The sequence below is a fragment of the Cyprinodon variegatus genome, unplaced genomic scaffold (genome assembly GCF_000732505.1).
Source record: "Cyprinodon variegatus isolate N-32 unplaced genomic scaffold, C_variegatus-1.0 Scaffold364, whole genome shotgun sequence".
NCBI classification, from domain to species: Eukaryota; Metazoa; Chordata; class Actinopteri; order Cyprinodontiformes; family Cyprinodontidae; genus Cyprinodon; species Cyprinodon variegatus.
In genome coordinates, this window is record NW_015150817.1 from 592,402 (window position 1) to 598,495 (window position 6,094).

The following is a 6,094-nucleotide window of genomic DNA, read 5'->3' on the forward strand; positions in this document are numbered from 1 at the left end:
AAATTTAGAAACAGTTCAATTTACATTTTTGAGAACTGAAACAGTGGCACAGGGGTAAAGCCCACTGCCCATGTCCGGAGGCATTATTTCTTGCTGTTGCCTTCACAGGTTTCAGTCCCTTCACATCCTCCCCTCTCTTTTTCAGTTCTGTTTACTTTCAGCTGACATCAAATATAGATAGCACCAGTAAATTAAAAAAAACACTCAAAGCTGTGAGATAAAAGTTTTTCCAAGTCTCACTTGACAAATTCAAAATGCGTCAAGCATTTTCAGTTACCTAAAGCAAAGGGGGTATTTACAATTAGGCAATACTAGGCAGTTGCCATGGCCCCAAGTTCGTGGGGGCCCCATAAACTCTGTTTACATGTATTGTTAATATAACAATTTCGTATTTATGCACATTAATTATTGTTTTGAAAAAAATCCTTTCGCTAAAATGCCATCACAACACTTATAACATAAAGTGCGTAAAGCCATCCCCATCCCCCCGCTGTCATGATTCATGCAGCTATTATTTCATACAAATGAAAAATGGAGAACAAATAAGCAGACCATGGCTTGTCTACAGCAAAAAGAAGGACTATGTTATTTACTTTTGCCGTCACTTTTTTGGAAACACAGGAAGGAACAATCCGTTAAGTGAGCTCAGTGCTTTGAAAAGGTCTTTCAGTTCTTTTGAGACAGCATACAAAGTAAGCTGAGTACAAAACATAGAGAGGAAAACAACAATAAAAAGGACAAGAAGAGAGAGACAAAACGTAGAACAAATAATGTATGTCTATTCTAATAAAGTTTCTGTATCTGTATAATGGGTCTGTTTTTATGTGTAGTCTTCTAAATTCAGAGGGCCCCCCGCCTGTCTTTGCCTAGGGCCCCAAATTTCCTAAATCCGCCCCTGCCTAAAGGAGGAGGCCATATGGCTAACACACAGTTAAAAAAGTCCAGTGTCAGTGGGGCATGACAGAGTTTTCTAATATTTCCACCTGTAGCCCAAACACAGAACTGCTCTTAAGTTATCAATAATGGAACCTTTTTGCCAAGATTCCTACTTCTCAGGTTCTCTGCATCTCTTTCTAAAAGAAACACATGCTACTAACAATTTATTTATATATAACTAAATCTAAGGACTGGATTTCTGATTTGAAGAACTTGCGCAGGTGACTAAAAAAATTATTTTCCTCAAACCCAGCAAGGTAATACATGCAACTTTAACTTCAACCAAACAGCAACTAACCACTTCCTTTTTACACCACCTCCTCTGCAGCAACATTTAAAGCAGACAATAATGTTCCAGCCTGTCTCTCACTGTCTGATGGTCATCATGTTCAGCCTGAAACAAGCCGCTCTGCTCTTCATTCAGCTCCTCAATACGCGCTGCGTCTTTGCAGGTACAGTTGAGATTTATGTTTGTGATGCATGATGGTTAAACTATAATGTTCTTTAATTTGTTTATTTGTTTTCTTCCATTTCAGTGCCTGCCATAAAAGACCACAGAGATGTTCTGGTATCAAGAGGAGATTCAGTTATATTCATTTGCAACATATCCAACTTAGACTCAACGTTTATCCTATGGACCAAAGACAGACCTTTCTTTATTTACTCCTTCTACTTTAATCAAACATTTTAAAATTTCTCCTCTAACAGACTGAGAATAGAAGCAAACATGCCGTCTACTCTTAATATTATTTGTGTTCAGCATGATGATGCCGGACTTTATACATGCAGCATAACTAACCAAAAAGGCATTAACAGTATAACATGGAACTTAACAGTATCGGAGACCCAAAACGGTACATAGATCAGTTACCGAACACTTCTGCAATAGATACTGTGATGATTAGTTTAAACTATGAGCTGTGTTGATGATCTGTTTGTTTATTTCCAGAAATCAGTTTCTCACAGTACGTTACATTCACACTATCATCTGCCCTGGGGTTGCTTTTATGTTGCACTGCATTAGCTGTCTGCCTCTGTAGGTGAGTTATATCTAATTTACTGCTTGCTGTTCGGATGAAGAGCTGCAGCTGAGCAGTTGATAATGTTTACTATAACATTCAGTTATGTTACAACATTGTGTGTCAAATTAGTTTCATATATAAGTTAATTGATCTCTTATTTATTTTTACCCCTTCAATAATTGATGAATGCGATGCAGTTTTGATTTACCATTTTTAAATTTACATTTATAGCCAGGAAAAAGGATTTTAAAATTAAATCTTTCCACACCACTTTACATAAAATGCAATGATGTGACTATGAGAGCAATAAAATGTAGAGAGCAATCATAAAAGCTTGTAGTGTTATTAAAAAAAACATGAAAAATATTCCCGTATAGATTGTTATTCTGCATTAGTTGTGATTTTGTGCCAATTCTACACATTCAAAGTGCACTGGAATTTAACCATTACAATTATTATTATTATAATTAACAATAGTATTGCTATCATTAATATAAAAATAATTATTGCATATAAATAGCATCATAAATATTATTTTGTTGATTATGTTTCATAGCTTTGAACACAAATGGTTATAAAAATGAGCTGCATTAATCAAAGACCATAGGGGTAAAAACATGCCAGCATCATTGTAAATATAATATTAGACACATGATAATGTTGACTTAAGTCTAAGGCACAGTGTACACAATATTTCCCTCTTAAAATAGTCAAGTTTAGCAAACTATGACTTCTAAGCTCCCATATATTTAAAACCACTGTTCTCATACTTGTTTATTTTACAAACTAGCACCAAGAAATTGCATTAAAGAGTAATGTTTTGATTCTAATTCACAGCGTATCATTTTGTCTAAGCAAGAAGAACAAAACCAGAGACCGAACCTGGAATCTGAGTAACAGCAGTATCTTTAGCTGCGCAGAGTATACTGTTCAGCTTGGAGAAAAGGTTAGGGGAGTTTTATTTGTTGGTCAATTTGTATTCTTAATAAAGTGTTTTATTTATTGCTCAATATTTGTTTGTTTTTTTGTTTTTTTCTTAATTTAATTTTATTTCCCTCTTTTTATATTTGGTAGGAAGCAATTCCTTCACATTCCAAAGCTAAACCAACACGGAAGAGAATTGGTAAGGAAGATCAAGCGGCATCTCAAATCACCTTAAGAAAAAAAAGCAGAAGAGAAACCTCTGAATTAAATAACAAATAAAGAGCAAGATCCAGTTTACAAAATGATACATTTGTACAGATTTACAAGCTCAAAGACTTTTATATATATTTATATATAAATATTTCTGCTTTTGATTTTCTTTTTTATATTGTGGAAATGTAAATGAATTATTACATTCTGCTATGTTTTTTTTTTTTTATTATTATGAAGTACCTCAGGAGGATTTTCCCTCCCCTTCTGTTCTGTAAATGTATTATTGCAATTTCCCAAAAAACAATCTATAGCAATAAATACTTTACAACTCACACTCCTTCAAAGTTCAAGTTCAGCAGTCTTGACAATTTTAGTCAAGAGGGAGCTTAATTATTTTTCCAGCAGAGGGCATATGTCCGTTTAAAGCATTTTACACTGTAAAACAAGGAATTCTCTTCCTATTATGCTTATATATACTGAGAAAGTTCTTCTCTCATTCAGTAATCGCTTCATCTTTTTCTGGTATGGGGCTGCAGCTTCCTATCAATGATAGGTACTATGGTCCAGTTAAAGCTATTAGTTGGTCTGAAATTTTACCATTTCTTTATTTAGAAAAATATTTCATATTTATATCCATCATAACAGCTTAATGTTAATGGGAGAATTAGCTAATTGAAGTAACATGCTGAAGTCTCTTTGCAGGGGGCTTGATACCAAATATACAGGGTCAGTTGGACAGGGTGTGGCCTCTAAAAAGCCTGATTGGGATTTTTTTGTGTGAGAATGTTTATTTACTGTTTTGTTTTTTCAATTTATTGATGTCATGATGAAATATCCCCCAGGCTATATAAAGTTATTGATAGGCTGACACTCACAGAAAGTGTGTGAACAGCAGCGATGAGAGGATTCCACAGAATTGAGAGGTGTAAGAGACTTCATAATGGTGGAGCTAAATTTACGACATTTCTCTTGGCTAATTCCTACCTGATTTCACAATATGTATATTTAGCTCTTTCTGATGTTCCCTCTTTGCTGTTGACCAACAGTGAAAAATAGTTGGTTTCCACTTGTTGGTTTCAGGACTCCGCCAACAGAGCTGTGCAGTTTTTGCCGGTTCTGCACCCTTCTGCTTTCTCCGCAGGTGTCCGCAGTTGACAGGTGGGCCACCTACGGCTGGTTCAGCAGCCTCTGATCGCGCTATTAGAGCAGCATATGACAGCAGGAGGACGCCGGAGTGTTAACCATAGCGGTACGCCTAAGGGCACAGTCTCTCGACAGAGAGCTGACTTCCATCCCTAATTTCTACCTCTGTGGTCCCCAGGTTTCCTCTTGTGCCAAATCCTAGTTCTGAGTCTCCACTAGACCCTCCCTTTTCACCTGGCTTCAAGCAAGGTGCTTAGAGTCTGGTTTCTCCTGCTACCTTGGATCACAGGAAAGTAAGAGCTGTTCGGACCACCCTCTAACCCACGCCCAACTGGTCCCTCGGACACCTGCCACCTACTCCATCGATCTGCGCTGAGTCCGCTCCGTCCTCCCCACGTCCGGTGGTAAGCTCGCGTTCCGCTGTATATTTTCTCCTGATCGTCTTTCCCGTCTAATTACCTACCTTTCCTTTCAGAAGTTGAATGGGTCCCGGTGCTGTTGTTCCCTCATCGTCTCCATTGCTTCCATTTTCTCTGGTTCAACTCAATAAACAGTTAACTGATCCCTGTTGCCGAGTGTGGTNCTGCCCTGGGGTTGCTTTTATGTTGCACTGCATTAGCTGTCTGCCTCTGTAGGTGAGTTATATCTAATTCACTGCTTGCTGTTTGGTTGAAGAGCTACAGCTGAGCAGTTGATAATGTTTACTCTGTCATTAAGCTATGTTACAATATCATGTATCACATTATTTTCATATATAAGCTAATTGATTTCTGATTTATTTTTACCCCTTCAATAATTGATGAATACGTTGCAGTTTTAATTTACCATTTTTACATTTACATTTATAGCCAGGGAAAAGGATTTTAAAATTAAATATTTCCACACCATTTAACATAAAATGCAATGATGTGAACATGAGAGCAATAAAATGTAGAGAGCAATCATAAAAGCATGTAGTGTCATAAAACTGTCTCCATACTTGTTTATTTTACAAACTAGCACCAAGAAATTGTATTAAAGATTGATGTTGTGATTGTAATTCACAGCGTATCATTTTGTCTAAGCAAGAAGAACAAAACCAGAGATCGAACCTGGAATCTGAGTAACAGCAGTATCTTTAGCTGCGCAGAGTATACTCCTCAGCTTGGAGAAAAGGTTAGAGGAGTTTTATTTGTTGGTCGATTTCTATTTTTTAAAAAGTGTTTTGTTTATTGCTCAATATTTGTTTTTTTTGTTGTTGTTGTTGTTGTTGTTTTTTTTTAAATTTAAGTTTTATTTCCCTCTTTTTAATTTGTTAGGAAGCAATTCCTTCACTTTTCACAGCTAAACCGACACAGAGGAGAATTGATAAGGAAGACCAAGCAGCATCACAGATCACCTTAAGAACAAAAAGCAGAGGAGAAACCTCTGAATTGACAAATAAAGAGCAAGATCCTGTTTACAAAATGATACATTTGTACACATTTACATGCTCAAAGACTTGTGTTAAAAGAAGTCTGCCTTCCTTGGAAATGCCTTTTTCAAAACAGACTTGTAATGCTGGACAATGATATATAATGAAGGACAATGAAAATATTTCTGCTTTTTATTTTCTTTTTTATATTGTGGAAATGTAAATTAATTATTACATTCTGCTATGTTTGTTTTTTTTATTATTATGAAGTACCTCAGGAGGATTTTCCCTCCCCTTCTGTTCTGTAAATGTATTATTGCAATTTCCCAAAAAACAATCTATAGCAATAAATACTTTACTTTACTGATGTTCCCTGATGTTCCCTCTTTGCTGTTGACCAACAGTGAAAAATTGTTGGTTTTCCACTTGTTGGTGTCAGGACTCAGCCGTCACAGCTGTGCAG

At 36.2% G+C, this 6,094-nt stretch overlaps 2 long non-coding RNA genes across 2 annotated transcripts; both read left to right on the plus strand.

The window, feature by feature from the left end:
• The first annotated feature begins 1,728 nt into the window (after window positions 1-1,728).
• Window positions 1,729-3,325, plus strand: LOC107092060. The gene is made up of 4 exons (XR_001481560.1): window positions 1,729-1,790; window positions 1,886-1,976; window positions 2,796-2,904; window positions 3,033-3,325. It is a non-coding gene; the product is annotated as an uncharacterized LOC107092060 (long non-coding RNA).
• A 529-nt stretch (window positions 3,326-3,854) lies between these two features.
• Window positions 3,855-4,825, plus strand: LOC107092061. Its single transcript, XR_001481561.1, has 3 exons — window positions 3,855-4,344; window positions 4,417-4,642; window positions 4,714-4,825. It is a non-coding gene; the product is annotated as an uncharacterized LOC107092061 (long non-coding RNA).
• The last annotated feature ends 1,269 nt before the right edge of the window (window positions 4,826-6,094 follow it).